The sequence below is a fragment of the Neophocaena asiaeorientalis genome, unplaced genomic scaffold, assembly GCF_003031525.2.
Source record: "Neophocaena asiaeorientalis asiaeorientalis breed wild unplaced genomic scaffold, Neophocaena_asiaeorientalis_V1.1 scaffold476, whole genome shotgun sequence".
In the NCBI taxonomy this organism is placed as follows: domain Eukaryota; kingdom Metazoa; phylum Chordata; class Mammalia; order Artiodactyla; family Phocoenidae; genus Neophocaena; species Neophocaena asiaeorientalis.
The window spans coordinates 1955853-1967200 of NW_020172178.1; positions in this window are offsets into that span (position 1 = coordinate 1955853).

The following is an 11348-nucleotide window of genomic DNA, read 5'->3' on the forward strand; positions in this document are numbered from 1 at the left end:
AGCCACAACTACTGAGCCCACGTGCCACAACTGGTGAAGCTCACATGCCTAGAGCCCGTGCTCCACAACAAGAGAAGCCACCACAATAAGAAGCCCGTGCACCACAATGAAGAGTAGCCCCCGCTCACCTCAACTAGAGAAAGCCTGCGCGCAGAAACAAAGACCCAACACAGCCAAAAATAAATAAAAATTAAAAAATAAAGAAAGAAAACACATCAGTGATAAGTTTTTACAAAGTGAAAGGTAGTTTTGCCTATTTTTAAACTTTATATAAATGGAAATATACAGTACATATTTCTTTGTACCTATCTTCTTTTGACAAACCTTGTCTATGAGATTTATCCACATTCATATATATAGTAATTAGGTCCTTTTTCCCCCATCACTATATATTTTTCTATTATATAACTATACCTTAATTTATTTATCCATTCTATTGTTGCTAGTCATTTGGGTAGTTTCCAGTTTGGAGCTATTAGGAATAATCCTGCTAACAGTGTTTTTGTTCATGTTTCTTGATGCACGTATGTAAGCATTTCTGTTAGGTATGTATCCAGGAATATGTAGTATGAGTTCATAGTATATTTATATGGTCAACTTTAGTAGATATGGCCCCCAAAAATGTCATTATTAGACATACCTATTACAAGTATCTTCTCCCATTTTATGGCTTGCCTTCAGACTCTCAAAAATATCTTCCAGTGAACAGAAGTTCTTGGTTTTAATGTAATTCAAGTTATCAGTCTTTTCCTTCATGGTTAGTGCTTCTTATATTCATTTAAAGAAGTCTTTGCCTAAACAATTTAAATAAATTTTTGCCTACACAAAGATCATGAAGATATTCTATGTTTTCTTCTAGAAACTTTATCGTATTAGTTTCAACATTTAAAGACTCATATTGAAAACGTTTAATGAACTCATACAAGTCAATGACAGACAAACCTATTTTTAAAATGAGTAAAATTCTTGGATAGAATCTTCACAACAGAGTGCTTCCAAGTGGCCAATAAGCACATGGAAATATGTTCAACATCATTAGTCATCAGGGAAATGTCAATTCAGACTATCTGAAATTCCACTACACATCCACCTGAATGACTAAAATTAAACAAAACAGAAAATACCAAGTGTTTATGAGGATGTGCAGTAAACTGTTGGTGGGAAGGCATACTGAATGCAACCATTTTGGAAAACTTTTTGATGGTTTCTACTAAAGCTGAACACACAATATATCCTGTCAATAAACACATCAGGTGGGCCCAGGTTGAGGGTCATCCCACAGAATTGTTGAGGATGTAAAAGATAGAAAAGAATGAGAACGCATTTCAGATCAGAGGAGACTGCAACTAAATGACAGCAAAATGCGGCTTGAGGTTTCTCATGACCAGACTCTATCATGATGGTTTTGCTTCTTCTTTTACAATCTTAATATATTTTTCTTGCTTTATTGCATTGGTGAGGACATCACCTGAGAGTTGTAAACAAAGGAGTGGCATGATATTATTTACTGTTTCGAAAGATCATATCGGCTGCTGTGTGGAGAACAAATGGGACATAGTGGACCAGCAAGGAGGCCAGTTACGAGACTCTTGAAATACTCCAGGCAAGAGATCACAGTGACATGGACCAGGGCAGGAGCAGGGAGGAGACAAGTAGTCAGATGCCAGAAATGTTTTAAAGACGTCACCAACAGAATTTGCCAATGTGGGGTATAAGGGGGAGAAAAAAGGTAAGACCGACAATGTGAGGTTATTGGCCTGGATGAACAACGCTGTCATTTACTGAGATGAACAAGGCCGGGAGACCTTAATGTGGTTAGATGAGAAGTGGGAATCAAGAGTCTAAAGTCTGAGATATCCAAGGCAGGGAGATATCAGATAAGCAGTTGGCTTTGTGAAGCTCAGAAGAGAGGGCAGGGCTGGAGATAAATATTTTAGAGTCATCAGTGTAAAAAGATATTTAATGCCTTGAGAATGGACAAGGTCACTAAGGGTGTGGATGTAGGAAGAGGAGAGGAAAAGAGAGAAGAGAGGAGAGGGGAGGGGTGGGAGGGAAGGGAAGGGAAAAGAAAGGAAAGACCAGAGGAGGACAGAATCTGGAATTAGAAGCCAGATAAGTGGGAGGAAAACCCATGAAAGTGTGGTGTCTGAGAAAGTGTTTCAAGATGGAGGAAATAGTGATCAACCATGTTAAATACTGCCCGGAAGATGAGGGTGAAAACTGACCAGTGGATTTGGCAAATTGGAAGTTCTAAAGACTTGACTAAAAGTAAGACTAGGTAAGTGAATTTCCTTGTCCAACGGTCAAGGATCAATGTCAGATGCAGAGCTCATAATCACAGTCACTAGTACTCTACAGGGAGTAGGTCCCCCACACCTCTTGACTCACAAGAATGGTGACCCCAGTGAAAAGTGAAGGAGCGACCACCACAACTCAAAGCACCGACTGTAATAGTCTCAGAACCTTGGGATTTGCCAGACTCAGGGCCCTTGGATGCTTTGCTGTGAAGACCTGAGATGAACCACACCCTTGCTCCCACTCACCAGTCTATATTTCTGGGTGAATGGGGTAGTGAAATCTAGATACAATTTTATGCAGAGAAAATCCCCAAGCCTTATTTGGCCACCAAGTCCTCATTCAAATGCTCAGCAGGGGTGGTAACTTAGGGCAAAATTCTTTGAGGAAAATTTCACTTCTTCTCCTAGCACATTGATTGATGGATTGGTGTTTTGACTCTTTGATGTATCCATTCTACACTCATCAATCATTCATTCAAGAATCCTTGCTAAGTACAGGCCCACTAGAGCTATGTTAATGCATAAGCCATGGTTCAAAATCCTCTGTGTGAGTGTGTGTGTGTGTGTGTGTGTACATGTGGGGGGCATGACATCAGGTGAAGGCCATGCAGCGGGTGGGATTAGTGCCAGGATAAAGGCAGATTAGATGCTGCAGGGAGCATCAGAATAAGAGAGGGGTCAGCTTCATCTGGGGAGGTTGAACAGTCTGCCAGTGTGGCCATGGGTTGACAAGGGCTAGAAGGAAGGCGTTAATTCTCCAGACTGAGAGTGGGATGAGAAGGCATCCAGGGGAGATGAAACAGCACAGGCAAAGGCAAGAAACTGCAAGGCATTTGGAAAGCTTCAACCATAAACGGAGAGAAGCAGAGAGAAACTTTGCAAGAGCTGAGCCTGGCCAGGTCATGAGAGTAATTATTAGTAATAATAATAGCCCTGGCTAACATTTACTCACTTAGCTGAATAGCAGAACTTGTTGCCTGGTTGCTGTGCACTAGGCCCTTTTAAATGGAGAGAACATTATATCCTGTAGTGTTTACGCGGAACTGTTTTATCCTCTGTTTTTATCAAGGCCCTGAGATGACCGTTCCAAGGAATAGACTCCCGCATTCTAAAGGGGATTCCAGACCACAGAGGTGGAGCTTGCCAAGGAGCGGCCGACAACTGATTTTGTGACCTCTGTACGCTCGTCCACCCCAGAACAGAAAAGCAAAGCCAGGAATTTGGAGTTCTTCAATGAAGAAGTCCCTGTACATGAAGCCCCCTCCCACCTCCACACTCCTAACCCCTCCTCCAATCAGGAGAAGTGAGTGGTGCTTTCCTCTCATCTAAGGCTAGTCAGGAGGGGCTTTGAGGAGATCTCAGTGAGCATGACGTGTCTTTGACAACTTCCGGGACACAGTGGGCTGGTGTCTGACTCGACCTTATGAAACCTCAAGGGCTTTAAGAGGCTGCCTGAAGTGGCTTTGGCAACAGAGGAGGGGACAGTTCAACTGTACTTGTGTCGATAATGGGACAAAGGATGCAGAAGCAGTCCCCAGGGAACACAGTGCTTCCAGCCCTTCATTCCCTGCATCAGGCCCTAGCCAAAGCAGGGAGAAGCTTTAACTTTGAATGAAGTTAAAAGTTTTGATTATTATATTGAATGAACATAATATTTACCAAAATGAGACCAGGAGACCACTGTGACCCTCAGATTGTTATCAGTAGTGGTATTATCCAAGAGTGAACAGATAAGCCACAAGGACTGCCCAAGATTTCAGTGGCAGGAACAAGCCCCCAAGAGTAGGTTTGAATGAGGCTATAGAAGGGGTGATGGAGTGGCTTAATAATTACACCTTCAAGTTCTGCCAGGTCATGGCACAGTTACAGGCCTTCCAGCAGTGAGATGAGGTGGGACCTATTATTCTCATTTTACACATGAGGAAACTGAGGCACAAGGGTGTTGAGAGGATAGATTGGAGGTGGTAGGGGGCTTATGGCAGCTCTAGAACTTCAACATAGGACAAATTGATGGGTCTTCCTGAGAATGGAGGAGATAAGATACCTGTATTAAAGCTGTTCCCAAGCAGGCTGTTTTCCTCCTGGATTGATGTGGAGTGGCTTGGGAGGGATGAGGCTGGTGGAGACTGCAGGTGGAGATAGTTAAGGCCCCCCACAAAGCTGGCTTTGGGGCTCCCACTGGGTGAGACCAGGGCAGTGCAACAGTCCTGGGGTGGGTCTGGGTACACAGACCCTGCACTTGGGATGGAGGTGCCAGGAGGAATTCAGCAGATGCAAAATGTTGGAAATTTACCCTAGAGTGGGGCTGGAGAGAAGAGAGATTGCAGGAAGAGCCTCAGATTTCTGCTTCTGAAAAGAAGCAAAAAGAAGCAAATGTCATGGAGGCGCAGAGAAAAAGCCAAACAACCCCCTGTCCAGCAGCCTTAGAGGTACAGGGGGAAACTAACAAGGTATAGGGGGAAACTAACAAGGTACAGGGGGAAACTAACAAGTATAGGAGGAAACTAACAAGGTATGGGGGAAACTATCAACGTACAGGGGGAAACTTACAAGTATAGGGGAAACTAACAAGGTACAGGGGGAACTAACAAGTATAGGAGGAAACTAACAAGGTATGGGGGAAACTATCAACGTACAGGGGGAAACTTACAAGTATAGGGGAAACTAACAAGGTACAGGGGAAACTAACAAGGTATGGGGGAAACTATCAAGGTACAGGGGAAACTTACAAGTATAGGGGAAACTAACAAGGTATGGGGGAAACTAACAAGGTATAGGGGGAAACTAATAAGGTATAGGGGGAAACTAACAAGGCGTCTAGAAACAGAAGCCCCTGGGAAATGGAGACTGGGTGCTTTTGTCATCTGCACGGCCTGGGAGACAGAGGCAGGAGCTGGGGAGATGGCACACAGTGGGAAATCTTCAGCCGCACCCCGTTCTCATCAGTACCCCCTCCTCCTAGAACAAGTTTCCTTCCAGCTGTGTCACCCTAAGAAACACTATCTGGCCTTAAGACAGCTTTCAGATGTTTACACAGGTTTGGAGAGGAAACCAAAGGCCCATCCCTAGAAGCTTACCACCCCCAAGGGCTGCTGCTTTGAGCTCCTTTACAGCAGAAGGGGTAACCCCGCCCCTCCATCAGACCTGCTTGGCCAGAACTCCAGGAAATGACCTGTAGATTCTAAAGATAGTCCTTATTTGTTTAACATTTTACTCGCCCCACCTGGCTCCAGGGATATTTACAAGTGACCATTATATGGCTGGCGCGCGCGCACGCACGCACACACACGCACACACACACACACGATGTCCCAGCTAAACCTACACCATCTACAGCAATTTTGCACATCAGCCTCCCAACCAGAAGGAAACATCGGAATCTGGTGCAGCCCAAAGGCTTGGAGGACGAAGATGCGGGCAGGTCTGGAGTCCCAGCTGTGCCCATGACTGCAGGTCCTTGGGCAAGTCACTACTTCCCTCTGACAAACGACTTTCCCTTCTGTGAAATGGGCATGCGATTCTCACCCTGTGGTCTTAGGAGGTGGTTATGAAGATCAAATGAGACAAGGGGTAGGGCTTTACAAGTGGTGAAGTGCACGTTCAGGTAAAGACGTGGATATTGTCCTAAACCTACGAGTACCTCCCTCTCCTCTTAATAGTTTATGATGGTTCTAGAGTCTGCGTGAATGGGTGCTGCAGCAGGTGTGGGTGTAGGACCAGAGCACAGTAGGGAGGTGTTCTTGGGACCCTCCTGGCTAGCTGTTCTGGTTCCCAGGGTCCAGGTGAGGGAAGGTGGCTGGGTCAGCAGAAGCCACACTCAGAGCAGATCTGCTAAGGTGCCTTTGTGCCTGCGCTGAGACCTGCGTGCTCTCCTCCAGTCCTCCAGCGCCCTGCGCAGGGCGGTTCCGTGGGAAATGCCTCTTTCAGACACAGGCAGCTGGTAAGTAGCAGAGCTGGGATTTCAGTTCTGCTTCCCTTCAGTCCCGGCTCCTGCTTCTGCACCCCACTTTTGCAGCATCACACCTGTGATGTGCGGGATGCCACCCCAGCAGGTGGAGCACATGACGCTGGCAATCCAGAAGCATCTTGTTTGAGAGTCAGTCTCCACAGACATTTATTTCCCAGATAACTGACAGTTCCTTTAAAACCTTGACCATCTTGTAAGTGTTTTTGGTTAAAAACTTTCTAAATCATATCACATGTGTCTCTACTGCTTCAATAGAATACAGACAATCCTCAAGTTTATAATACACTTCATTTCCAATGCAAAGATACTGCCTTGAAATAACACCCTCCGAATCTGATTTCTCTGTAGAAACAATATCATAATGATGGGCTACATCCCTCACCAAGGACCCAAGGCCTACTCTTTGATAAGAATGAACAAATGATCAAATTCAATTCACCACTAATTAATGCAATTAGCTATTGTATCTCCAATACCTAGCACAGTGCCTGACAGTAGATGCTCAGTAAACTTTTGCTGAATTAATGAGGGAATAAATATAGATGAGATAGAGCTATAAAATAAAACACGGTCAATAACATTTACTTACTGTATCCCCCAGAGGAGGGGCTGAATGCCAGGGAACCCTGAGATGCAAGATATACTTACAGAGTCTGGAGAAGTAATCCGAAGCCCGTAGCCAGAGGGAAAGGGAGCTGCGTGCAACATCAGGACCAAATAATTTCAGCTTTTCTATTTCTTCTTGATCAGTTTTAATAGCTTCACTTTTTGAGTAATTATCCATTTCATCTAAGCCGTCCAACTCATTGGCATAAGGTTATTCATTACTATCCATTTAATGTTTATAGCATCTGTAGCAATGCTCCCTTTTTCATTCTGGATGTTGAGAAATTGTGTTGGTTTCTTCCTCTCACTATTTGCTTTATCAATCTAGCTTGGGATTTATATGTTTTATTAATTTTTCAAGGAAACAAATTTTGACCTTGTTGACTTCTGCTATTGTTTGTTTGCTATTTCATTGGTTTTGACTCATTTTTATAATTAAATTTCTGTTGCTAAAGTTTAATTTGCTCTTTTCCCCCTAGACTGTTAACCTGAAAGCATAGATCATGGACTTTAAAACTTTATTCTTTTTATAATAGAAGCACTTATAGATGTACATTTTCCTCTAAGTGTTTCAGCTGCATCCCTCCGATCTTACTATGATATATCTCATTATCATCCAGTTTGAAATATTTTCTAATTCCCTTTGTGACTTCTTCTGACTCATGGAAAGAGGAGAATATAAAAATATTAAAGAAGAATCAATGATGCTGCTTTTCGGAGCCATACTGGAGCCCGAGGCAAAAGGAGAAATCAGGAACACTGATGTTGTCATTATTTAAAATTTTGATGTTTTGTTCCTTGTGGATTTTTTTAAAATATTGCCTTAAAATACCATTTACCTTGATTACAGAGTTTCTTGGCGCCCCTTAAATTTTGCACCAAAGGTGAATGCCTCACTTGCCTTTCCCTACTCCTGGCCCTGGTTCTATGAGTTACTGGTCAAATAATTAAAACCTCCAACTACGATTGTGGTTTTGCCTACTTCTCCCTTTTATTCTTTGAATTTTTGCTTCACTTATTTTGAAGCTCTGTTACCCATACATATACATTGAAGGTTGTTATGCTTTTTTTATGAATTGATGGTTTTAACACGAGATGTTCCTCTTTTTCTCTGGCAATACATCTTAAACTTGACTTTGTCTGCTATTGTATTCACACTAGCTTTTTTGTGCTTAATGTTTTCATGTTATGTATTTTTTCTGTCATTAGACTTTCAGATCTGTTTTCTTCATTATATTGCAAGCTCTATCTTGTCGACAGCATGGAGTTGGGTCTTGCTTTAATTTTTTATTGTTTTTACTCTTTAATCCAATCTGACAGCTGCTGTCTTTTAATTGGAGTGTTTATTTTATAGGTAAAGTAATTATTGATATGATTGGGTGTAAGCCTTCATTTTCTGCTTGTTTTCTTTTTTGTCTCTTTTCCTCTTTGTTTCTTTATTGCTCCTTTCAGTCTTTCTTTTGGGATAATAGAGTATTTTTTAGTGTTCCATTTTCTCCCCTTTAATTTACACTTTAGGATTTATATTATTTTTTAGTGGTTACTTTAGGTATTATAATATGTACCCTGAACTTATCACAGTTTACCTTGAATTAATATTTTACCACTTCACGTAAAATGCAAGAACTACAATGGCATAAATTCATTTATTTTCTTGTCCTTCTGTGCTTTTCTTTCAACCATTTTACTTCTACATAAGTTATAAACCCTACAGTACATTTAAATATTTTTTGCCTTAAATGTTTAATCATATTTTAAAGAGATCTTTTTTAAGAATAGTCATTTATGTTTACCCACATATTTAACATTCTCAGTACGCTTTCTTTCTTCCTTTAGATCTGTCTTTCCATCTGTGTCAGTTCTCTCTTTTTTTTTGCGGTACGCGGGCCTCTCACTGTTGTGGCCTCTCCTGTTGTGGCCTCTCCCGTTGCGGAGCACAGGCTCCCCACGTGCAGGATCAGCAGCCATGGCTCACGGGCGCAGCCACAACGCGGCATGTGGGATCTTCCTGGACCGGGGCACGAACCCGTGTCCCCTGCATCTGCAGGTGGACTCTCAACCACTGTGCCACCAGGGAAGCTCTGAAAAGCCTCTTTTGCTTACTCCTTGGAGGCAGTGTGACGTAATGAAATGGAGACAGGCCACAGAGTCTGACTTGATCTAGGTAAAAATCCTGACTCTGCCACCTGGCAGTTTCGTGACCTTGGTAACGTACCATACCTCTGTGGACTCAGTTTCCTGGAGAATGGGGCTGACGTGAATCTCCAGATGACTGTAGGGATGAAAGTGCCCTGCACATCTTCTGGCACATGGTAGGTGCTCACCACAAATGACTTTCCCTCCCCCGTTTCTTTTCCTCCTGTGTGGAGAACAGCGGTCAGCTTAAGGTACCTCTAGATAACAAAGTAGGATGTTTCTAAGTGTTCATACATACTGAGTCAATTTGCTTCTTAATTTTTCTTCCATTGTATATGCTCTAACAAATTATGAAGGCATCAGAGATTCTGTTTAATATTGCAAGCACTTCTCTTGTATGTCCACTTTGTATTATACATTCAGGATGAGTGTCTGGGAGTGTACCAAGTAACAGAACGGGCAGGATCATGTTTACGGGTTAATGAAGTCCATCCGTTTACTCTCAGGAGACGGTGTAAAGGCTGAGGCACCATCTGACATCCTTTATGGGCAGCGCTGGGGCAGATGTGTGGAGGGTTCACCTGTCTTCAGTAAAGTATGGCCTCCAGCAGACCAAGCACCATGCAGCCGCCTTCTGCTAAGTAGTTGGGTGATTCCACAAAAGAAACATCGGACTTCCCAGCTTCTGGCCTCAGAGCTGACTCTTCCTCACATCTGTCTGCTTCACTGCCCTTCCCCTGAAAACTTAATTTAAAGTCGAGCAGGGCTAGGGAGTTGCTGCTCCTGGAGTGCTTTCAGGAATTATCACAGACTCTTTTCAAAGTGTATAATGTTCTTAAACTGAGAGGATAAAGGGATTAAAATTCTATACATTCTGGAATCCGGGCTTGGAAACTCTCCTGAGAAGAGAAAAGCCTGGCTGGTGGAAGAGAAAACCCTGTTGTAATATCTGGCAGGTGTCTTCAAAGGCCAGCACACTGCCCATTCACATCCAGGCGTCCACTCATTTATTTTTTCATTAATTCATTCATTCATGCACGTTTATTCATTCAATTGTTTGTTCACTCATCAAACAAATATTCCTTGAGAGCTTATTATGTGCCAGTCATCGAGCCAGGTACTGGGATTGCTACGGCGAATGAGGTGACCCAGCTTTGCCTGTTCAGTACTCACGCCCCATTCTTTTGTTTAGGGAACAGACCCAGCTAATGGATACAGCCTTGGTGGGGCTGTCATCCAGGTGGGACTGTCCTTCTGTGACCCAAGAGTTTTCCCCTGGAATTTGCATATGGAGCAGAGTGACTTGAAGCTGACAAAGGGCTATTGTTTATTTATGGCCTTGGCACCTAAAAAGACTCTCCATGAGCTTCCCTGGTGGCGCAGTGGTTGAGAGTCTCCCTGCCGATGCAGGGGACACGGGTTCGTGCCCAGGTCTGGGAAGATCCCACATGCCGCGGAGCGGCTGGGCCCGTGAGCCATGGCCGCTGAGCCTGTGCGTCCGGAGCCTGTGCTCCGCAGCGGGAGAGGCCACAACAGTGAGAGAGGCCTGCGTACCGCAAAAAAAAAAAGACCCTCCATATGTCCCTGCAGCCTAGAGCTCCCTCACTCTTTTCTGAATCCAGTTTTAGATTTTTATTGGGATGCTTCAAGCTCTTCCAAATTCTCCTGATCAACTTGTTTTTACATAAGTAAACCAGTGTTTGTCTCTGTTCTTAGCAACCCCAGAATCCTAACATCCTGCCTGCCCTCCAGGAGCTCACGAAGTCTAGTGAGAGAGACAAGTAAACAAATGATTTGGGTTCAGGGTACTCTGCCCGTGATCATGTTGGAGGCTCTGGGAGCCCAGACGAGGGGCCCTGATTAAATTCCCATCCTTCGTTCTCTTTAACCGAAGAGCCCTGAAAGCTACTCCCAGGGGTTCTGGTTGTCCATTGCAGTACATAACAAACCGTCCACAGCTTGTGGCTTAAAATACTGATGCATCTCTCATGACTTGACTGGGCTTAGCTGGTTGGTTCTTGCTTAGGGTCTTTCATGCTGTTTGCATATCAGAATTTGGCTGGGGTTGGAATTATCTGCAGACTTTACCTTGCACATGTCCAAGATGGCTTACACAGCATGATGACATGCTGGCTGTCAGCTGGGAGAGCAGTTAGGGCACCCCAAAATGGGCTCTCCATGCGGGGACTTCTTACAGTGTGGTGGTTGTGTCCTGAGAGAGATCACTCCCAGATCCATCCAAGAGACCCCAGTGGATGCCGCAGGGTTTCTTATGACCTAGTTCTAGATCCCAGACACATTCCAAGGGTCAAGCAAGTCAGAAAGGCCAGGCCAGATTCAGA